Below are 10213 nucleotides of genomic sequence, written 5' to 3' on the forward strand. Positions count from 1 at the left end.
TGGGGTAACAAAATATGGAGCACAGTTTTTTAAATGCAAAAATATCATTATTTCCTGCTGTGCAAATGCCAGCTGTGTGAAGGCAGATCAGCTGTAAAAGGCTGTCTCTGGCCATTAGTAGTTAATTTTGCCACCACTGTCCTTCACATCTTGGAAATGAGAGGAGCAGAATGACCGGGGAGTTGAGTGAGTGCCTTGAGCAGGGGACCCGAAGGCGGTTCTTTGTGCATGGGATCCCTGCCAGCAGCACACCCGCCAGAGAGAGAGAGAATGCATCCCCCACAGGCTACCTGGTTGGATCTGTTTCTTTATCTTTGTAGCTGGGATGTGTTTCCCTGTCACAGAGCGCTAATGAGGATGAAAAGCTGCAGTGAGCATGAGTAACTGAGGACAGCTGGGCAGCACTGGGGAATTCCTGTGAAAACACGAGTGCAATGCTGTTTCTTTCAAACCTTTGCAGTAGCAGTGCAGGTGCTGCTGCCCCCTGGGCCTGTCGGTAGAGCTGGTTTGGCAGACGGCTCTGCACTGGGGTACAAGACTCAGCTTTGTGCCTGGGACGAGCCATCAATTACTCATCAGCCTTCTGTTACAACGGGACTGCTCGCCCTTCTCCAGTGAATCATCCAGCTTGCACAAGTACCTATCCTTTCTCTCTGATTAGAGACTGCGCTCGGCTTGTTCGGGAAGCCTTTGGAGATTTTGCCTGTAGGTGTGCTCTGGACTCTGCTCCCGCCCCCTCCCTTTGCAGTTCCCACTGGCTTGTTTTCTTCAGCTGTGGCATTTCAAGTCTGTATGAGCTCGAACTGAAATGCTGGTTTTGCACGCATGTGAGAGAATGTAATGCCTCTGACAGCTTCAATAAAAGGAAATGAGACGTGTGGAAGTCAGGCCATTAAGACTAATAAAATAAACTCAAAAGTGTAGGTTTTGTGCATCTTTCTCAAGCACAACATGCTCTGCTTTAGTCATGTTACCTGGGACCAGTTTGTACATGCATGACACGCTGTTGATTTCAGCATTCATTGTTCTCCACAGTGTGCTCAGTGAGCCTCAGGTTATCTGCTCACACTGCTAGATATGACTCAAGCTCTTGCACCAATTCTTTGCAGCAAATTGTTTATTTTCTCTGTGTTTTCTGCTCCTCTCCTGCAGAGAAGTTACATAAGGAGGAGGGCAAATGGACTATAAATGGGATCTAGGTAAATTTCCTATGGGAAATCAAGATCTTGATTTATTTTGGTTTCTCCTACTGGTTTTTGCAGCCTTAAGCCTTGTCTGACATTGTTTCGATGCAGATGGGAATGGCAGAAAAATGCTTTCTTGCCGATGCCGCAGTTCTTCCCCAGGCAGGCGCAGGTTCGGCCGTTCCCTGCAGCTCCAGCGCTGCCCGCAGCCCTGCGGGCACACGGCGAGCCTGCCCACACCTGCGGGCTGTGCCCTCTGCACTTGCACCTGCGCTGGCTCCGCACAACTTCCAGCTGGTTTCACGAAGGGATTTTCTAATTTCCAGGTGCTGCGGGGACAAGGTTGTGCGGGGCTGGTGCGAGCCAGGCTCTGGGACGGAGCCGCCGGCCGAGCTGCGGCCCCGGCTGGGGCGAGCCCTCACGCGGGGCTGCAGGGAGCCTGAGCAGATCCTGGGGAGCAGCTTTTCCATGCTGGGCTGGGGCTCTTGGAGCACCTAGTGCTGGGCAGGACTCCTGGCTTGCTTTGGGCTGACCCGCAGCCGGGACGGGCTGTCTGTCGTGGTGCTCCCTGAGCCTCCCAGGAGACTGCGACACGCGTTTCCTTGGACAGCTGAGCAGCGGCTCGCTTGAAGGCGATCCAAGCAAGCAGTGCAAACCCCCTTCCAGCAATAACAACATTCTTTCAAGTCGAATGGGTTTTTATTGCAGAGCTTAAAACCCGCTTAATTCCCGAGCCCTAGGGTGGGATCCGTGCGGAACATCTTAGCGGGGGGAGGCAGCATTTGGCTGGAGCAACAAGCAGCGCTGGTGAGCAGCCGGGCGGCTCCGGGCCAGAGCCGGGCTGCCAGAGCTGCCCGCGGTGCCAGCCCCTCTGCCCGCTCCTCGTGTGCCTGCCCGCCCTCGGCCTCCAGGTGCTCACTGCGTGGCAAAGAGAGCGATAAAACTCTGCAGGGCTGTTTGGGAATGGAGGCACTTCTCTGGATCCTGGTGGGGGTGAGCTGTTCCGTGTCCCTCAGCAGCTGCTCGCAGAGCCACAGCCTTGCTGCAGTGTCAGTGGCCATGAGGGAGGCCTGTTCCTGTCCTCGGGGCTCTGTTCCCAGCCCTCTGCTGCTGACCTGCCCCCTGATCCTCCAGGTGAGCTGCTTTTTACTGTCCTGCCTTGCAGGGCTGTAGTGAGGTCTAAATGTGCTTTCTGGACATTACAGCAGGAGGAACACAGGGAGAGGCTTACAGGACACAGTGAAGGGAGTAGGAAAGGTGTTTCTCCCCCACAGCACACGACACACACGTCCCAGAACAAACCCAGAAGCATTCTTGAAACCTGGGCCTGAGCAGAAGTGTCAGACAAAATTTTAACTGAGGGTGAAGCAAATCTTGAGAAGAGGTGCTGCAGCTGTGCTGAGCAGTGTTGCTGTTCAGCCTAGTTTAGTGTTATTCCTTTTTTGTTTTTCCAAGTCGTGTGAGTTTGTTTTATGACCTGAAGCACTTTGCTGTGGGGTGCTGGATTGCCTCTGACACCTCTCTAATACTCGATTTCTTTTCTTTGAACATGCAGGTGTACAACTACAGTGTTCCTGCCCAGACAGCACCCTGCTTGGTGAGTGTAATGGATAGATTTAATCTCCTACAGTTCTTTGGGGACATGCTGAGGTTTTTATTTCCTCCTCCTCTATTTTTACTGAAGAGGGTAAATTATGTGCCTCCATAAAGCAGAGTGGGCAGCCGGTGATGCAGGATGGGCACTCCCATCAGTCATGCACTAGGCAATAAAGCACTGCTCACTTTCAGTATCTCTGCCTCTCATTGTACAAGTATGACTGTACATGTAAAACAGCAGCTGTTCACAGGAGAGATTTCCTGTGTGCTGGCACTGTCACTCCAGCTCCCATCTGTGGGGTCACAAAGCACGGGCACTGTGATCTCTGTAACTGTACCTTCCTTGCTGGGAGATGGTGCATTAAGGGTAATCTGCGTGGAAATGCTGCTGCAGACAGGGATGAGTCAGGCGTGATTCCTGCCACACCGCGGGGTCTGTCCCCACGCTGAGCAGCCAGCCCTCTGCTCTCCCACAATCTGGTTTGGGCTCTGCTTTGCCATCTAGAAGTGGAGACAGAGCTCAGGCTCTGCCCAGCAGCATCCGGTGAGGGGAAAATGGGAATTGCTTCGGTAAACTAAAGTCAGCCCTCCGGGGATAAAGGCAGTGAACTAGAGCAGCGGAGGGGATGTGATCAAACCCGCTGTTCACCAAAAGGATGTGCTGAGCATTGCACTGACATAGGCTGAATGACACTAATGTGCTCCCTGTAGAGCCCCTGGGGACACAGGGCATTTTGTAAATCCTGGATGAGAAAGCTGGGCCAGGAGAGCGGTGTTCTGCCCCCCAGGCTGGGCTGGCGCTCCTCCTGGAGCGCCGCATGTTCCTTGTCCTGCCCGTATGGCTGTTAATGGCCTTGTCCTGCCTCCATCCTCAGGGAATAATTGCCTCACACTTGAGCAAATGTGCTCGGTGTTTGAAAGGAGTCTATCGATTTGTGCGTATTCCTGAAAGCCTCACAGGGCCCTGTTCCCTTTGAAGTGTAAAAGCATCTGTCTGTCTCGGCTTCTCGAGCAGCCTCCCGCTCCATTTGCATCTCCTCTCGGGCTGCCCAGGAATCCATCCCTGGCCCCATGCCGTGCTCCGGTTTTGGCTGCTGACAGGGCTCCCTGCCACGGGAAGATGGGACTTGGAGACAAAGGTGCAAAGCTTCAGTCTAGGGAGGGGGTTGAGCTCAGCTTGCAGCTGAGGGTACTCAGGATAGAGCTGCTCCTGGAGGCCAGTTTCCGGCAGACAGACTGGGAATGTTCTTGTTGAGTACTGATCTGTGGTGGGTATGTTAATTAGGAAGGAGAGGAAATAGCCTCTGGCTTCTCCCAGCCTTAGCACTTCACTTCCCATGCCAGAAAACACTGGTTGGTAAGGAAGAAGGCCCGACCTGGACTGCCTTGGATAATCCATCATGTGGGAGCTGAATTGCTCAGGAATTGATGGTTCTCTGATGTGCATCTGGACAAATACTACTGAAATGTCACTGAGTCCCTGGTCTGTGTGTGGGAATTCAGCCTGTGATTCTCCCCATCCCACCTCCCCTGGGCAATGGGACTGGCCCTGGAAAAGGGCATTTCCATGTAGACATAACCTTACAGGGGTGACTGTATTCCTGGAGCTAGGACTCAGAGCTCTGACACTCCTTGGTCATCTCTGGGGTGGTGGTGGGAGCACAGTGCAGATAGCTCCAGGCTGGAATTGCAGGGGCTGCCTGTAGCCACTGCCATCCAGCACCTCCCAGATGGTGCATTGGGTTTCCTATTTCAAGGGGGCCCCAGTGAAGCAGCCGTGGCACCTCACTGCTGGAGGCAGTAAATGGGCTCCCATCTGGTTTTAATGATCAGTAGCACTTTGGTGCTTGTTTATTCCCGTGTTTTATGCTTCAGCAATAAAATACTGCTTCAGTTTGTTCAATCTATTCTGGTGCTGGATGCAGATGAGTTCACAGCCTCTGACAAAGAGGTCCCAGCAGTATACAGGATGTTGTCTGTTTTGTTTTTGTTTTGTTTTTTTTTTTTAGACAGCTGGACAGAATCAGAATCAGGTGGCTTTTGAAATATAAGCATCAGTGGACAGTATAGAAGGCAGGGCACACAGCTCATCATGTCTAGCAAAGAAATAATGTCTTTAGATTAAAGAAGGCTTGGTTCTGGAGCTGGAACTCTCTGCCTTTCTATCCTCCACAGGGCAGCACAGAGCTCTAATGTGGAGACTGAATGAAGTTAGTCCTAACTTCAAACCAGATACTCAAGGAAATTTTAGTCCCGAAGTGCTGCCTGCAGCAGTCACTGAGCTGTAGCATTGTGCTTTAGCCATCCCACCACAGCCCTACAGTGGCAATGGAAGTAGCAGAAGCACTGGCAGGGCCAGTCTTGCCATGGGCACACACCAGCTCTGTGATAGGTTCCTGGTGCCACCATGCTTGGGGCAGCTATGGGCTAGGAGCTGTACAAAATTCTCTGGGGGCAATGTAGTCATCTATTAAATAAATCTGAGGGGGCAGCTGTATGTAAGGGGCTGTGGGACTTTCTTCCTGACCCCAGTACACATGTGTGCAGGCAGCTCCAGCACTAAGGGCATTGTCCTCTGAAAGGACAGGCAGTAACACCTGGCACATCTCTGGCACTCAGGATCTGGGATCCTGAATCAGTTTTGCAAAAGCCAGTTAAAGCTTTTCAGCACCTCTGTCACAGGGTAGGTGGGGACACTAAGGCAAAGAGATTAAAGACAGTAAACCACAGTGGGAGAAATGGGCTCTTTGTCTCCCTTCTGACTTTTATGGAGACCTGGAAACATTTTGCTTTCCCATCTGACATTAATCTTCTACCCTAATGGTGGAGAAACTTTCTTCTCCACTTTATTTCCCAACTGTATGCTCCTTGGAGGATCTTTAACTCTTATCTCTAAAGAACATTGATTTTCTGCAGAGACCCTTTTCCCCAATTGTTTGTCAAGGCTTGGATCTTTAGGTGGCAACTAAAGGGAGAAGGATTTTAACAAACTAATTAACCTCCCTCCAAGTCATTCAGGGTCTGTTCCCCTGGTGGCACTGGTGTTGCATTTGTGCTAATTTCCCCTGGAAGGTCTAATGTAGGGGGAGCGATTAAAGGAGGCTTTTCTCGGGCAGTTTTTACACAGCAGGAAGAGGGAAGGTGGCAGCGGCTGCTCTGTTTGGTTATTGCTGTCCCCAGTGTCATCCAGCCAGACCCTGCTGGAGCCAGAGCCCAGCTCCCTGCTCTAGGAATGAGACTGGCCAGGTCCCAGCAAGGCAAAGCAGTCCCTCAAACCTCACCAGATACCTCTGAAATGGGGCTCTGGGTTACACCAAATGTGTCACCCCAGCTTCCCAAACAAACAGGGGCTGTCAGTCAGGGTAGAGGGAAGGGTCGTCTGCAGAGCTGAGCGGGTTTTGCCATCACAGTGTCAGAAGGACTCTCTGCTCCTCTGGCTTTCAACTGCAAATGAAGCAAATGGCAAAACATTGACAAAGGACCTCCCTGGCCTCTGTGCTGGCCCAGTGCTGGGTTCAGCCTCCCAACCCTGGACACATGCTGATGGTGTCAAATCTCCTGGAATCAGGGCAGAACTGCGTCATGGTACCCTGGAAAAAGGAAACTGTGATTCTTATGGATGCTCCTAAAAGCCCTGTGCTGCTGGAATCAGGTGAGGCTCTGGGTGGCAGGAGACAAACAGATGTAGGGGCACCATGCTCCTCCTCATGCTGCTCCCAGGCTGAAAGTGGGGATGATAGGGAAAAATAACACTGTGATTCCTGGGCTGTAGGGCTGGGTCAGCTTGTGAGCTGTGGCACGAACTCCTCGATCCAGACTATAAAGTACTTCACAGGCCTGTCCCAATTGCCTGGCCTATTAGTTTTATGGAGGGGCCCATTGTAAGGATGCAGTTGGTCTCCTTTTGCCACAGTAATGAAAATATAACCACGGTGGGGAGAGAGAGACCCTGGCAGGGAGGCAGCGGGAAGCCTGTGTTTGGGCACTGGGGTCACAACCCTATGGGCTCCTGGGGTCCCCGGGTATCTGTCGGTGCCACCGTGGGAGCACTTTGGCTTTAGCCCTTGGTCCGGCCCGGGGCTCCTCCGGGCACCCCCGGGCAGAGGAGGAGGCTGGAGCCGGGCATGCACAGGCAGGGGCACAGTGCCACCCAGTGACTGCCTGTGACCTGTGAGGGGACAGCTGGGGCAGCCTGCAGGGGAATTGCTGCAAACCTCTGAGGCCTGGAAGCTGCAGCAGGGGTATCCCAGAGCAGTGTGCAGAACAGAAAGCCAAGAAACCATCTATGCTGTTGCTTTGTAGTTACAATGCACAAGGGGCAAAGCTCTGGGGCTGTTGTGCTGTGTCTGGAGCCAGGCTTCTGCACGACTTGCTCACGTGCTGACAGAAGCCAAGTGTTGGGCAAGTTGGGGCTGAAGCAGCTCACATTTTAGGAGGGACCTGGCAGCAAAACTGGGGGAGGAGGAGGTGGTTACCTGGGATGAGCTGCTCTCCATGGGGAGGATGTGTCTCTGCTTGAGAAGTGCAGGTAGCTCTGGGGCATTGGGATCCCAGAGAGACAAGGCTGTCACAGGGGCTGCCTTGGAGCCCCTCGTCTCTGCCAGAAAGGGACCCCTTGTGTCTTGAGCAGTAGGTGACAGCCATGTGTGGTGGATTTGTGAGGTTAATGCAGGACCTTTCCTCCCTTCTGCCCAAACTCTGCCTCCATTCCTTGTTAGGTCAAGCCCTGTGTCTTGTGCTCCCAGGCTGTAACAGGTATCAACAGGCAGCTTGAATGGTGGGGGAGAGGGACAGGAGCCAGGTACAGTGGGACATGGTGCCCTCATCTCCTGAGATGGCTCCTGCAGGAAATCACTGCCCCAAGCAATGCCCTGATATATTTCCAGCAGGGACTGTCTGTTGGAGGAGGCACAGACTGTGACTCTATTTTGGGTGATGACTGCAGTGCCCACAGAGCATTTGGCAGCAGGGAGGGGTGTTAAATCAGCCTGTCCTTTTCCAGGTACATCATCTCCACCCCCCTCCATTTTCCACAGCTGTTCCAATGCAGCTCTGCCATGAGGCTGCAGGGCTGCAGTGTGGGCTGAAATCAGGGCACTGCAGCGAGGGAGGTGTGAGCCCTGCACAGCTGATGGATGCAAGTCCCACATCTTTACTGCCCTGTTAAGGACAGCACACACTTTCTGCTCCTAGGCTTCTCTCCAATGTATCTTTATTTTTGTCTGTTTAGATTTGCCAGTGTTGATCTCACAAACACCGCTGTGGGCTTCTGCTGCTGTACAGCACAAAGCAAGGCTGGAGACCTGTTCCCTGTTACTTTGATGTGGCTATTGGACAGTTCCCATTCCATCACCCACCTCTGCCTCGATCAGATGGTCACTAGTGATGGTGAGGGTGGGTTACTGAGCCTCATACAGGCAGGAGCTGCTGCTGAGTACTTGGAGTAACCTTTTTGTCACTGCTGGGGTACATCCTGCACTTTGGGATGATTTTGGCCAGAGATTGCCAATGGTGCTGCTTATCCTGCATGTAGTGGTCAGACCTGTGTAAGCACATTCAGCAGAACCCCAGAACTGAGTTAATTTTAGCCTTTGTGTTTCAGACTCCTGCTGATGTGTCTCATGTCCAGGCCAAGGTGCTATTTCTTGCAGGGAAATGATCTTTGTTAATTTTAGATCTAGTTCTTCAAAGTGCCGAGTAGGCACAGCTATTCCAGGTAGTTGGGCACAGTGGGGGTATTCAATCTTTGTGGGATATGGCTCTTGCTTACACAATGAAGGCCAAGCCTGATGAATTACATTTCCTTTGTGCCCTGCAGAGCATGAGGCTGATGCTCAGCAGGAATCCAGTCCAGAGCTGTGTATCACTGCAGACTCGGAGCCAGAGCACCAGCTGCGATACCTGGAAAGAGAAAAGCTCTTTCTCTTCAAGGTCAGTGGATTAATTGTATCACTGGTCACAAGAGCAGGGGAAAAGAAGAGATGGTCTAACATAACAGAAATGGATTCAGCAGGTAGAAGTCCCCGTGAGTGCCCCTGAACCACATCATCCAGATCAAAGTAGTAAAGTAACAGAATACATTAAAAACTGTGGAAATCGAGTCTAGAAATACAGGGAATCATTACTTCCCAGTAAGAAAAATGGGCAAGTTTGATTTTTGTATTTTTTATGACAAGGATAGCAACAGTGCACTCTAAGGCCTGGCTGGGTTTGTCACTTCTGTAAGGAGTATCCCTGGGGGTCTTCAGCTTGGCTGCTGACTGGTGGAGTTGAGTGCCAAGAGTTTCAAACCAGCTCCTATTGTTCACTTCTATCAGTCCCTTCTGTCTGTTCAAAACAGCATCCTCTCCTTGGACTTGCTACTGCCCCCAGATCAGTTGGATTTTGGGTGCAGGGGCAGCTGGAGGAAAGCAAAGCAGCATGTCCAGCACTGCCCTTCTACCCCTGCTGCTCTCTGACAGCCCAGCAAGAGCTGCTTCTGCCTGAGGATCTGGAGAGGATTCACTGGATAGCACAGACTGGGAATCAGTGCAGTGGAGGGGGATTAGCAGTCCCTTGGATGCACACTTTCACTTCAGCTTTAGTGATAAATTTCTAGACCAAATGCTAGTAATGGATTTTTCAGCGCTGACTTTCAGCTGCCCTTGTTGGACCAGCCAGGACGTACGAAGCAGGAGCCAGTTCCCTGTGGATATCCAGATTTAGCTCTGATCCCAATTGTCTGGTGTGCCAGCAGCGGGTTAGACTAGTAACTCGTGCAGGGAGGGCTCTGGTTACAAAATGCCTGGAATGAAGCAAGCAGGTGCTGGGAAGGTTAACTGAGGGGAGCACGGCATTAATTCCCCATCGCCTCTCGCTCCCCCCGCTTGCCTCGGGAGCAGCGGGATGGATCTTCCGCAGGTGAGGCTGTGCCGAGGGGCTCCAGTCCCCGGTGAGCACAGTCACACCACAGAGCAGGGCTTCGATCAGCTTTTAGCTCCCAGGGTTGTGCTGTGTGGAGGAGCCCCCGTGAGCAGAGGGCTGAGTCACGGTGGTGGGCGCTGGGTTCCCGGGCGGGCAGCTGGAGCAGAGTGGACAGCCTGACTCAGGGTGGGCAACACTCGGTGTCAATGAGTCACAATTGGTGCCGCTGTGGCTCTCATGCTCTCAGGGCTTGCATTTCAGAGCAGGAGGCTCACTCTGGACAGCTGGGCTGGTTTCTTTCCCTGCTGCCGGCCTGTCCCCCCGGACACGCGGCCCTGCTGCAGCGGGGCTCAGCTGTTCGCACAGCGACCGCCAGTTTGCAGCTCGGGGATGGAGAGTCCCTGAAATCGGAACTGCCTTACCTTTCCCTGCTGAGCTGTGACTGGTGGTCCAGCAGCTGCTACAGGAGCAGCTGACCTGTCCTCTAAACAAACAAGGCAGAGGATGGGGGACAAAAATCAGTACGATTA

This window comes from Lonchura striata, chromosome 18 (genome assembly GCF_046129695.1).
Source record: "Lonchura striata isolate bLonStr1 chromosome 18, bLonStr1.mat, whole genome shotgun sequence".
Classification (NCBI taxonomy): Eukaryota; Metazoa; Chordata; class Aves; order Passeriformes; family Estrildidae; genus Lonchura; species Lonchura striata.